Raw genomic sequence first — 12,868 nt, 5'->3', positions numbered from 1 at the left:
CTGTGCCCCGCCCCTGTACCTCACCCGGGGGAACTGCGATCCCCCGCGATCTCCCCCTGAAATGACCTCTGGTGGTGTGTCTCTTTGGTGCCGCCCCCGCGGGAGGGGCACCACAAGGCAGCCTTTCCTGGGGAGGGCACTAGTTTCACCTAGGGCACCGAAAAACCTCAGGCTGGCCCTGAATACACCCCCATGTTCAGCAAACTCTTTTCTCCGAGGGGACATATGCTGTATCCTGGTCCAAAGCGCGGTTCTTGTGCCAGCTGCTCCAAAGTGCGGTGCCCCCAGGATAATCACACAGGCAGTCACTGGGGCCAAGCTGCAACCCAAAACAATCTTTGGACCACCCCAAATGACACTTCACCATGCTCTGGAGACTATCTCCTGCAAGATGACATGCAGTGGAGCCCAGTCCAAATACTGGTTCTGGAGCCACAGGCTTCTATTTCGGTTGCCTCCAAGAAACCTGTATTAAAAAAAAGAAAGATTTAAATAAGGAACTGGTTCACTGTTTGCCAACTGCATCCTGGAATAAGGTTTGGACTGCCACATGTCATACACTTTCATGTTCAGTGAACTCTCCCCTTCGAGGAGACATATGCTGTGTCCTGGTCCAAAGGGCGGTTCTTGTGCCAGCTGCTCCAAAGTGAGGTGCCCCCAGGGAAGTCACACAGGCAAATAGTGGGGCCTGGCTGCACCCCATAACAATCTTTGGACCACCCCAACTGACACATCCCAACCTCTGGAGACTGTCCCCTGCAAGATGACATACAGTGATGCTCGGTCCAACCACTGGTTCTGGTACCACGAGCTTCAATTCAGAGTGCCTCCCAGAGGCCTGTATTTCTGAGAAGATTTGAATAAAGGGCCCTCTGTTCCCAAAATGAGGTTTGGATCCCCACACTTCATATACCGCCATGTTCAGCGGACTCTCTCCTTTGAGGGGACATATACTGTATCCTGGTCCAAACCGCGGTTCTTGTGCCAGCTGCTCCAAAGTGCGGTGCCCCCAGGATAATCACACAGGCAGTCACTGGGGCCAAGCTGCAACCCAAAACAATCTTTGGACCACCCCAAATGACACATCACCATGCTCTAGAGACTATCCCCTGCAAGATGACATGCAGTGGAGCCCTGTCCAAATACTGGTTCTGGGGCCACAGGCTTCTATTTCATAGCCTGGGGAACTCCTACAAGATAATGACTCAGCCCTACCCCCCCCCCTTCTAGAGTAGATATAAATTACCTGCCTACCATTTTCTTCTCACCTTGACACAGAGAGTACTCCATCTTTCTGTGTTATACCTCTGAGGATACCAGTCACAGTTACTGGCGAAACGTCAGGTCCTACAATGCCAAGACCACGGCCACACAACCCAGAAAATCTACAGCAACTAATGAATTCTGGCCATGAAAGCCTTCAACAACATATTAATTCATTAGCTTGGAACCAATTAGCTGTGGAGTAGAATGTTCCCACCAGAGAAAGGGAGGTCTTATTCCTAATGAGATGACCTTAAGCATGACTTTTGGCTAATCAATGTATTAGAGCGATACATGGTGTTTATCACGTACACCAGGGGTGGAGCTTTGGGGAAAACCTCCTCTCCTTTATTGTCACCAATGCTCCCTCTAAGCTGTGGAGTCTTGTGAGAAAAGATTCTACTCTGTGAGCTACTGGTACTAAAGTTGTGAGCGAGTGATTTGGCTCCTGCATAAATTAAGTCTGCTCTGGAACCATCCCTCTTGATCTAAGACAAAAATGTGTGAGCCGGAGGCTAGAAAACTGAGCTAGCTCACACTAACTCAGCTTAGAGGGAACACTGATTGTCACCCACGCGGAGACATGATGCAGAGAGAGCAGAAGAAGACGAGATGGAGTTAAGAACAGAAAGATTAGTTAGTCTATTATTGTTTTTCTTTCCATGTAACCCTTTCCTTTGTTTCTAGTAAACTTTTCTTAGAAGCGAAACATACACGTGTTTGAGGCTGATATATTTCCACTGCGCCACTCTGCTAAGTACCCAACATAAGCACATTGAAACAAGATAGCAGCTACATGGATTGTTTATGTGGGTACCATATGTACACAAAAGGAAAATTACCCTGAATGTAAGACGACTCCCACTTAAAGATATTATATGAAAAACATTTTTATTACTATACATAGCATACTTGGATGTAACACGACCCCCTCTTTTTCTTGATGGCACATCTGGAACAAATAGCTACTCTTGTTTTGAGTAAATGCAGTAAGTGTTTTGCTGGTAGCCAGGATAAGATTTAAATGGAACTTCAGAAAAGCAGTTCATTTCATTTGGTCCCTTTCTTCTGATTTCCCAGATAGCAGTCTTTAAAAATCCCTCTGCACTCATGAGAATATATTCCTCCAATTATTTTGGTGGGGACAAACAAGAGAGTAGAAAGCTTTTGCAAGGGCAAACACAACTTACGACTGCTGGCCTTTCCTCCCTCCTCTTACCCAGGCTAAACTGTGTTTCTGGAAACAATCTGAAGTTTTTGAATTGCTAGTGGAATCATTTGCCAGGCTGCTTTAAAATAAGGGATTTTGGAAATGGCTGATGCTACAACACACAGGGCTCACATTTGCACAGCTATACAATGCTAAGCATGAGAGACTGGAATGTTTTTTAAATAAGACACATTGCTCTATTGCTATTGCTAGGTGGCAGCAGATTCTTTCCATATACACAGAGAATGTGCGAGCATGATATGGTACGCAGGCTGCTTGCCAGATGTTTTGTACGAGGCCAACGTACTCTTAACCCACTATCATGACACATTGTGGAATATTGATGCAATTCTCCAGTTCTGTAGGACCATAACCTCATTGCGATCACCACAATTAAATGAAGGCTGGCAAATTGTTAATCATTCTGAGGGGCATACTTAATTAAAAAAATACATAATGAGCTGATGGACACTAGCTAAATTTGCAGCTTTCACTCTGCAAAGGAAACACAATTTAATGTGTTTTCTTAAACACTGGCATGAACATGGGAGAACTCCGACCCCAACTGCTAGGGGTATAATTGTGCTCCAAGAGTGTCATTGGTTTGCAGTCGTTCATACATCAGCCGTAGGAATCAACCCCGAGACCCTGCTGCAGATACGCTCATTTGCTCTCAGGTGCTCCTCGTGAAGCTTCAGTCTGGAAAATATCTGCAAACAAAGGCTGCCAATGTAGTAAATAAAAGAAGGCTTTTTGCACCAATTACCCCCATTTTTCAAAATAAAGGCTCATTAATGTAAAAAACTTAATTTGATTTTAATGAAAGAGGAGCCTCTGGATTCTAACAAGCATTTTGTATTGTGCTGCACTGATGTATATGGAAGCCCTTAAGCAGCCTACAAGCGGTGGGGGGGGATGTACCCCTACAGCAAATGGCTGTGAAAGAGACAGAGAGTAAGGGGAACAGTTTTTGTGGGAGGCTTTCCCCCTACAAACAGTCCTGATAAAGGTGTTGTTTTTGGTTACCTCTGGGCCAGAAACGCTGCCTTAAGAATCAGGATTTTTAGCGCAAAGACAGGAGACGGTCTGTTGCTGCAGTGCTCACAGCTGCAGCCCTACAAGCCCACTCAGTTGGTGACTCATCCACTGCAACGGCTCATAACACAGCCCTCCATTTACCCGTCCTTTTTTCTTCTTACAGCAAGGCCAAATATCAGCTTTTGTCCTGAAAAAACTGTCTTCGCATTTCATTTACCTCCCCCCCCCCAAAAAAAAAGATGGCTGCTGGACCTTCCCCCTGCCCTTCCACAGCCTGGACTAATTAAAAGTTGTTTTATGAAATGATCCCATTACTATTGTGAAATAAAAACACCTTCCTCCCTACAGGAGACCTTGAAGCAGTTTCCCCACCCACTCGAATCCCCTTTATACTCTTACAATTGCAGGCTTAACACACACACACACCCAATCAGTTCCAAATGAAATCTACGTTGAGGAAGATGTATTTTAAAATTTCTCTTCCAGAAAAACATAATGTACATCTTAGATACTGACATCCTGCCTTCGCAATGAATTCACCTCAGTGAATTAAACCAGATGCACACATGCTTACTGGAAATAATTTGCAATGGGACCCGCTTCTGAATTTATATACATAGTATTAGGTTGTACGGTTACAATCCTTTGCATTCTGATTTAGGAATCAGTTCATTAGGACTTATTTCTGCTTTACAAAAATTTATTTATTGCTCATATCCAGCAAAGGTCTGCCACCTATTTTATTTAAATTTGTAATGCATTCTTAGGTAAAGGTAATAAGCATGAAACTGGCATCCGCTACTCATACCCACAGTTAATGTGTGGATATATATAAAATAAAAAGATAATACAGATACAGTTAAAATTCAACAAGATGTTGTACATCCACTGCCGATTTAATCCTGCCCATACCACAAAAGCTACTGAAACAGGAACATTTTTTTTTTACAACAAAGGAACAGAAATGTGAAGGAAACTGTATACCTGTGGGATAGGCAGTGAGAATGCACATCTGCATGCTTGAACTCTTTTGAATTGGCATACAGGTGGTAACTAAGATGGCCCCAGTGGCCTCAATTGGCCAAGACTTCTGGATACATATTCAGCTAAGAAAATCTGACGCTGCTTTAAGATACCCACTGATGCAGCTAGCCAAGTGCAGTCAGCAGCAGTTCTCCAAGATCAAAGGCAAAAAGTATCCTCCTAGCCTTAACCACCTGAAGCAATCCCTTTACAGGTAGAGTTGGCAAGGATTAAACCCCAGACCTTCTGGATGCATACCAAATGTGCTGCCACTGTGCTTTGCCCACCACTCTGAGAAAGATGAAATAGTTACTGTCTCCAGGTAAACATATCCTTTTAGATGATTTAAGCAAACATTGACATGGCGTAATTGAATTTGAATACTGATTTGCATATTCAATCGATTTTAGTGTTTATGTTACTTGAAAAAAGCCAGATACAACCAATGAGTTACTTTCCAGCAAAAGGTTTATTAAAAGCCATTAACCAGCCCAGTTATCAAACATAACAGTTTTGCACCTATTCATTTTTACATCAGTGTCAGACCCATAAACTTAAGTCCCATCATCCCTGGAATTTAAGACCACTGCTTATACACTTAAGCCAAATGGATTTGTCTCCTACTGTGCATGCCAAACAATCAATTCCTCCTCTACTTTTTAATAGCGAGTTGTACAAACTAGGTATACAAAAAAACCCCCTCCTTTACATCAGGGTGGAGGAAGGTGCCTGTGAGCCACTCCTTAAAAAATTTTCTGCCCCCTTAATAGCCGTTTAATGAGTGAAATTGGCAGCTCAAGGTTTTCAGGGCATGGCGGTAAGGAATGTCACCTGCTAAAGAACACTGATGAAGCCTCAGTTAAAGGGACAGAACATTTTTCTCCAGGATGCTCATGAGGAAAATAATAATTTTGAAAAACTGCGCTGCTACTGTGTTATAGTATAAAGAGGAAAAAATGTGTTAGATGACAAAGTATTGGGAGGTAAGGTTAAACCTCCTACCCTGAATGACAGTTAAATTATCTCCTTGAGAGAAAAAAACATGCCATGCATTTTTAAATAAAGATTTCACAACTATGGAGCCACCACAGAAAAGGCCCAGAATAATATGACATTGTATTATACTTTTTATTTGACATGTCAAAGGTAGGTACAGCCTTTCGTCTTCACTTTAAATAATACAGCCACTAGATGGCACCATGGTACAACTCAAAGTCAATCATGCCTCTGTTCCTATGTGGGTATTCCTGTGGTCAGTTAACAGGACTTCTCTCACAGCTGTTTCTGAAGTAATGCTATTTATCATTCCTGAGAAAAGACAGAAATTCTGGACTTCTTTCCAAACATGCAAGTATCCAAATCATGGTTCTCATGAGATCTCATGACCATCGTTTAGGTCTTAAGAGGCTTACTGTAAACAAATTTGCCTCTGTTCAGGAAGGAGCCAGTCAGCTAGGGGACACAACTAAGGGCCAGTTCAAATGTAGAGGCCACTGAAAATTGTTTCCATGTGACCGTGCAGTAGTTGTAACATTTGAAAGCTGTTTTCCATGCGATCCAGCCTGATTTGTGGAGAGTCGCTACACTATTCCTGGGATTGTGCAACACTTATATTTGGAGTTCACGTGGAAAGCTTGTTACGGAATTGTCATTGACAAAAAGATGTTACAGCAGTAGAAACGTGTATGGGGAAATCCAGCTGTGCATTGGTAGTAATCTGCCAGGCATAATCTACACTTTTTAAAATCTTTCAACTGCAGCGCAGCCCCACCACTATAATCAGCAGTACTACTCTAAAGTCAGTCAGGTCTGATTACATACCTGTTGCAAAATCATTCTTAGCCAAGCTGCAACAGGGTTGTTTTGATTTCAGTAAGATCAGGATTTTTCCATATGTTACGAAGCATAAGACAGACCCCTAGATTTCTACCATTGTACCTCAAGGCATATTTATCATGGGTGTTTGGGATATAGAAATTACTTTCACACGTTACAGAAAATACATGGTCATTCACCATGTGTAATGTGTGAAGTATTGGCTATAATATTCAATTTGTTTACCTCTGAATATTTCAATGAAATATGCAGCCCAAGTCTATGTATGTTTACTCAGACTAATTCCTATTATTCAGTGGAACTTATTCCCCTGTGAGTATCCCTCATCATAATGGGAACACTCTGGCTACAGGTGACAGCTCTGGGTTGGAAATACTCGGAGATTTGGGCGTGGGGGCTGAGGAGAGCAGGGTTTGGGGAGAGGAGGGACTACAGTGGTGTGTAAGGCCATAGAGGCCACCTTCCAAAATGGCCAATTTCTCCAGGTGAGCTGATCTCTGTCACCTGGAGATCAATAATAATGGGAGATCTCCAGCCATTAGCTGGAGGTTGGCAACCCCAGCTCTGGCAAAAGTCTGCTAGTTACAGCAAGTCGAACCTACAAGCTATTGTTTGTGCTTCACAGACTTTGAAAGTCTTCCGTTTCATTAGTCCTTCTGGGTGGGACAAAAATGAAGAGAGCTGGCTTTACATACAGTTAATGTTTTAATCACAACACTAGAATGTAGGAATGAGTTCATATTCTGTGCATATCCTACTTACTGTTGTAAACTCTCTCTTGATTCAAGTGCTCAGTATATTTATATGATATTGTCACTCGCTCTGAGCCAGTTTGGGGGAGAGCGGGCTATAAATGGAATAAAATAGATAAATAATATATTCTCTAAAGCTTGTCAAATGAAATGAGTTCATTTCAGAGGGTAGCCATGTAGTCCTACAGTAGAACAGCTAGATTCAAGTCCCAGTAGAGCCGTAGAGACCAACAACGTTTTCGGGGGATGAGCTTTTGTGAATCCAAGCTCCCTTCATCACTTGGGAAAGGAAGCTCAGGAAACCACCCCTCCCCCCAACACTTCTTGGTCCCTAAAGTGCTACTGGGCTTGAATCCAAATGAAATGAGCTAACCCTGTTTTACGCTGTGAGGAAAAAGTTGCTCCTAGAGGGTCAGCAGTGGTGAAGGAAGCAGCTTCATAGGCCTTGGTTGGAAGACATATGGAAGTCTTCCATTCAAACTGTCTGGGATGACTCTTGTTGGCAAAACTATAGACGTTTTTACGTTTCAGTGCCACTGTGTTTAGGGTCTAGTTTCTCAAGTCTATGTTTATTGTAAGGATGTTAGATGTATACATGACAATTTTCTGTTCACTTTACATTTTGAGGCAGAATCTGCTTTTTGCTTTTTCTGACAGACTCTCTTGGATTGAAAGACTGTGTGGCAGGCAGGCCATCACCTGAAGATGCAGGAACGTTCAAAGCTATGGTAAAAACTCCGTGGAGTCTGTGAAACGAAACATAATAAATGAGTAATAGGTGCCTCTTAAACAAACACATGCCATGTTACTTGGTCCAGAGAAACTATTAAGATCACAAGTGATTCTGAAATACTGGTAGAAATATTTTAATCAACAAGTTGGTTAATTAAATCAACCTAGATGAGTGATATCAACAACCTCAGATATGCAGACGATACCACTCTAATGGCAGAAAGTGAAGAGGACCTTAAGAGCCTCTTGCTCAGAGTAAAAGAGGAGAGCGCAAAAGTGGGCTTGAAACTCAACATCAAAAAAACTAAGATCATGGCATCCGGCCCCATCACTCCTTGGCAAATAGAAGGGGAAGTCGTGGAAGTAGTGACAGACTTCACGTTCCTGGGATCCCAGATCACCGCAGACTGTGACAGCAGCCATGAAATTAAAAGACGCTTGCTCCTTGGGAGGAAAGCGATGGCGAACCTAAACAGCATGATAAAAAGTAGAGACATCACCCTGCCAACAAAAGTCCGCATGGTCAAAGCAATGGTATTCCCAGTAGTCATGTATGGCTGCGAGAGTTGGACTATAAGGAAGGCCGAGCGCCAAAGAATAGATTCTTTTGAACTATGGTGCTGGAGAAGACTCTTGAGAGTCCCTTGGACTGCAAGAAGATCAAATCAGTCAATCCTAAAAGAAATCAACCCTGACTCTTCCCTGGAAGGCCAGATAATGAAACTGAAGCTCAAATACTTTGGCCACCAAATGAGAAGGGAGCACTCACTGGAGAAGACCCTGATGCTGGGAAAGATTGAAGGTCAAAGAAGACGGGGACGGCAAAGGATGAGATGGTTAGACAGTGTCATAGATGCAACGAACATGAAGTTGAGCAAACTTCAGAGGACGGCGGAAGACCGGAAGGCCTGGCGTGATCTGGTCCATGGGGTCCTGAAGAGTCGGACTCGACTGTGCGACTGAACAACAACAAAGATGAGTGATATACCTATAAATATGTTGAATGCCATTGTTTCCTCTCCCCCTTATCTAAACCCACTAAACACCATCTTGTTCCCTTAGGTTTCCCTTCCAACAGTGCCATTCTAAGAACATTGAGTAGACGGTAGACCTGTTTAGGACTGCTTTCCAGCAGTGCTATCCTAAGCGGAAAAAATTAGGGTTGCCAACTGCCGGGGGGTGTATGTTCTCCTGCCCCTTTTCTCCAGGCCTTTTGGCAACCCCACCACACACTTACAGCCTTCTACGTCCATTGAAGTTAATCGGCTTATAATGCCGTAGCCACTTAAACTGCACAAGGCAGCAGCAAGGGGTCTCCCGCCGACGGGCTGTGTGCAAGGGCGGGAAAGGCAATCCCCCTCCCCGCCCGGTGTCCGGGATCTACTCAAAGACTACATCTCCCGACGTGCTCCTCCCAGAAACGCTAAGGAACCAGCCAGCTGTTGAGCATGGCGCCTGCGTAATGCTGCGGAACTAGCTTCGTAGTACCACACCCCCGGGGAGGGAGGTAGAAGCATCTGAAACCTTAAACCATCAGAGGAGGGAGGGAGGTTTTGCATGTAGGCGCGGAGAATGGAGTAGCTCGGAGACGTAGTGGGGGGGGGACCGAGTGCCGGAGGAGGGCGAGCGACACACACGCAGGGGCAGGCGGGCGAGCGGTGGCGCTGGCTGGAGGAAGGCGCCCGGCGGAGGCAGCGCGAGCAAGCGGGCGACATCATGCACTAGGGGCAGGGGGGCTGCCTGTTCCGTCTCTCTCCCCCGCGCCGCGGAGAGACCGAGGAGCCCCTCTTGCGACTGGCATCCCGCCGCAGCGCTGACGGAGCTTGTCAATGGAGCTGGAAAACATTGTGGCAAACACGGTCTTGTTAAAAGCCAGGGAAGGTAAGAGAGGAAGGCTGCACCGGAGCATCTTTCTCGCCTGTCGCATTTACCGTTCTTGCAAGGCAGTGCATAAGCCAGGCTAGCGAGTAGCGACGGAGGAGAGGAAAAGGTGCCGGTGGGCTGGATGCAGCCCTCCCTTGGGGACGGTGGTTCTTGAGATTCTCCGCAGCTGCATTTGTGGAAAACCCATGCCGTGCATGCACATGCATCTAGGGAGGGAATCTAGATTCTCGTTAAGTAGCGGAGCTCTGGGAGTGGGGAGTGTGAAGAAATCGAGGAGACTTGAATCAACTGAGCATCTACTCTCTCTCTGTCTCCCCCCTCCCTGTTTCTCTAGCATTATCTTTCCAATGTATGCGATTAGAGCATGCATTGTTTTAATAGGTCAGCTGCAAATGCATTCATCCACCTTTAGCACACACTCAAATAATATATATATATTTAAGATACAGCGCGCCCAAGTCTGTGGGCTCTTGATCCGGATTGATTGATTGGGGAATGTGCAAAAACTAGTTCCTAAAGGCGTTTTTTTTGGGGGGGGGGGAGGGGAGTATATAATGAAACATCACCTCCCCCTTGATAGAGGAAAGGAGGAGGAATTGATGCAAATAGAGTAAGGCGAAAGGCAATTAGCGTGCACACTGCCTAGAAAGGAGTCCTCAGCAGTGCAAAATAAGGCAGAGCAAGGGGTTTTTGCATATGCTGCATTGGTCCGTGTGTGTATATATATAAAATAAGATTTGTGGGAAAAGTCAAATGCTTGTGGGAAAGATTACAGGACAGGTTTTGATGCCCATCTCGGTTCTAGTTGATCGCTAAGATATGATTGATGGCCATCTACAGCGTCATCACTGGAAACGGGTCTAATCTGCTTTACAACCCAGCATCATCTGGGTAGGGGAAGTGGCTTTATGTTCTTGAATGACTGGGTGGGGGTGTTTCCCTCCCTCTCTCGCTGCTCTAACTGCACCTCCCAAAGAGGATATCCTCTGTGAGGCAGTCACATAAGAAAAGCTCCAGATGGAATACCTTCTGAACACCATTTTCGGTATTTAGGGCTTTCATTCGCTGCATCTGATGAAGGGGGTGGGGGAGACGGCCAGAGCCAGGGACCACTTGCCCATTCTCAGCTGATGCAAATCTCTTGGGTTAGGCAATGCAGAGTAGAAGCAATCAAAGGCATTCATTTGCACTGGTGCTGTGCCCTGGGTGCCCTTTAATCAAGCGGTGGGTGGGGCATTTAATATCAGTCTTTTGTTTCCCTGCCTCTAACCCCCCTGACTACATCGTGATGCTTAAAATATATATCTATTTAGAAATCCAACTGGCAGTCACTTATTTTAAGTCTCTGGTCCAGATTGCATAAATGGAGGGGGGGGGGGCTGGTAGACAGTCCCCGTATTACAGCATCTTTCCTTTGAAATGTTATGCATCTAGTAGTTGTGTTTACTCTAATTTCTTGTGTCAAATCTTGTAGTTTAGATGCTCAATGGACTGCCATCCATTTAAAGGTGGTGCGTTTACACTGATGACCCATCTGAAGTAACCATTATGTAATAGCAATATAGGTAATATATTTGGGGATTGCTATTTGTCATGAGTAAAATGGACAGGTAATGTTTTGGGTGTGGTAAATAAAATGCAATGAACAGGAATTCTTTACACCAGTGTTGGCACTTACTAAACACAGTCATTGATCAATGCTTTCTGCCCCCTTTTTGCATGGTAAAGCAATGCTAGTATTTGTATAGGAGGCGGCATTACAATCTTGCTTCTGACTAAATGCTCCGGGAGGAAAACGGTCAGAGAGAGAACATCTGTGATGGGCCACCTAGTGGCTGAATGATATTATGCATTGCTCTGTCTTGGGGGAAAATCTACCTCTTGGCAGGTTTTTAAAAAACATCTCTAAATCAATTGGTAATTGTTCAGAGGGGAATTATTTTGATGAGACCAGAAGCAGGACTGTTTCAGTGCTGAAAGATATCATGTAATCTAAAATACCTATTTATATTAAAAGTGTCGTACAGACACTTTTGAGGTTTCTTCATTTCCTGTGTGAGGCAGCAAATGAAGTAAAGCTTGTAAATCTTAAACTTTTTTGTTACAGACTCAAACTTCAGAGGGGCTTGGGATATCTCAGGGATGATTCACAAATGACCTTGTTTTCTACAACAAGACAATCTGTACACACTGTGTTTTATGATTTTCCTTCTACCTGGGGGAAAAAATCACGTGTAGCGAAAGTGCCATGCCTGAATTAGCTCTCAGAACCAAGTATTCTGCAGGATGACTTAGAAGGCTATAACTCTGCTTAGAGTTGCACTTGCTGTTCATGATGAGTTTAGTTGCTTCTGTAATTCTTCTGAGCAACTCAGCTTTCTTTCCCTGTCCTTCAGGTTAGTATTTCTGGGCCCAGCAAAAGGCACTAGAATTGTGGTGAAGAGTGCAAAAAAACATAAATTCTGGATTCGGGGGGGGGGGGGAGTTAGTCTTTGCTAGTGATGAATAAGAAAGGAACTGAAATAGACAGTATTGTAATATTTTTGTTTAAACTCTTGGGTGCATCCTAGATTTGTCCAAATTAGTTTGACCCCTATTTTGGCATGTAATTAGTGACTGGTGCTCCTGTTCGAATATCACTAGTGTATAAAAAGATACAATTTAAGTTGGACACTGGAAAATTAATTCATATAACTTGAGTATTCTTGTGAGAGGCTGACGATAAAGGTTATAAAATAAATGAATAAACGGCCCTGTCACCAAAAACAAATTGTTACACGGGGCCGATTATGTAATAGGAAAAGCATTGTGTTCTGTGTTGTTCTTCTAATCCTGTGTCAAGTTCTCAGCCACAACCTATAAACCATAAAAAAGGGGAATATTCCAAGCATAATCTATGCACTTGTGCCAAAATGGGCTGCTGGAGAACATTAATAATTAAGCTACGTTCATGTTACTTAAAAATCTGTTATGAATCACAGTATTTTTTTAAAAAAAAATGGCTTATTTTTCAGTGCTTAGAGGTTCAGTCAGCAACATTTAAGAACTCTTGCCTGCACAGTGAATTTCTTTCTGGTAACACATCTTTGTGGTGTACTCATTCACCCAGCGTACACCAGTTATAGAAATA

The sequence above is a fragment of the Gekko japonicus genome, unplaced genomic scaffold (genome assembly GCF_001447785.1).
Source record: "Gekko japonicus isolate JY-2015 unplaced genomic scaffold, Gekko_japonicus_V1.1 scaffold1224, whole genome shotgun sequence".
NCBI classification, from domain to species: Eukaryota; Metazoa; Chordata; class Lepidosauria; order Squamata; family Gekkonidae; genus Gekko; species Gekko japonicus.
Note: the sequence above shows the minus strand (reverse complement) of the source record.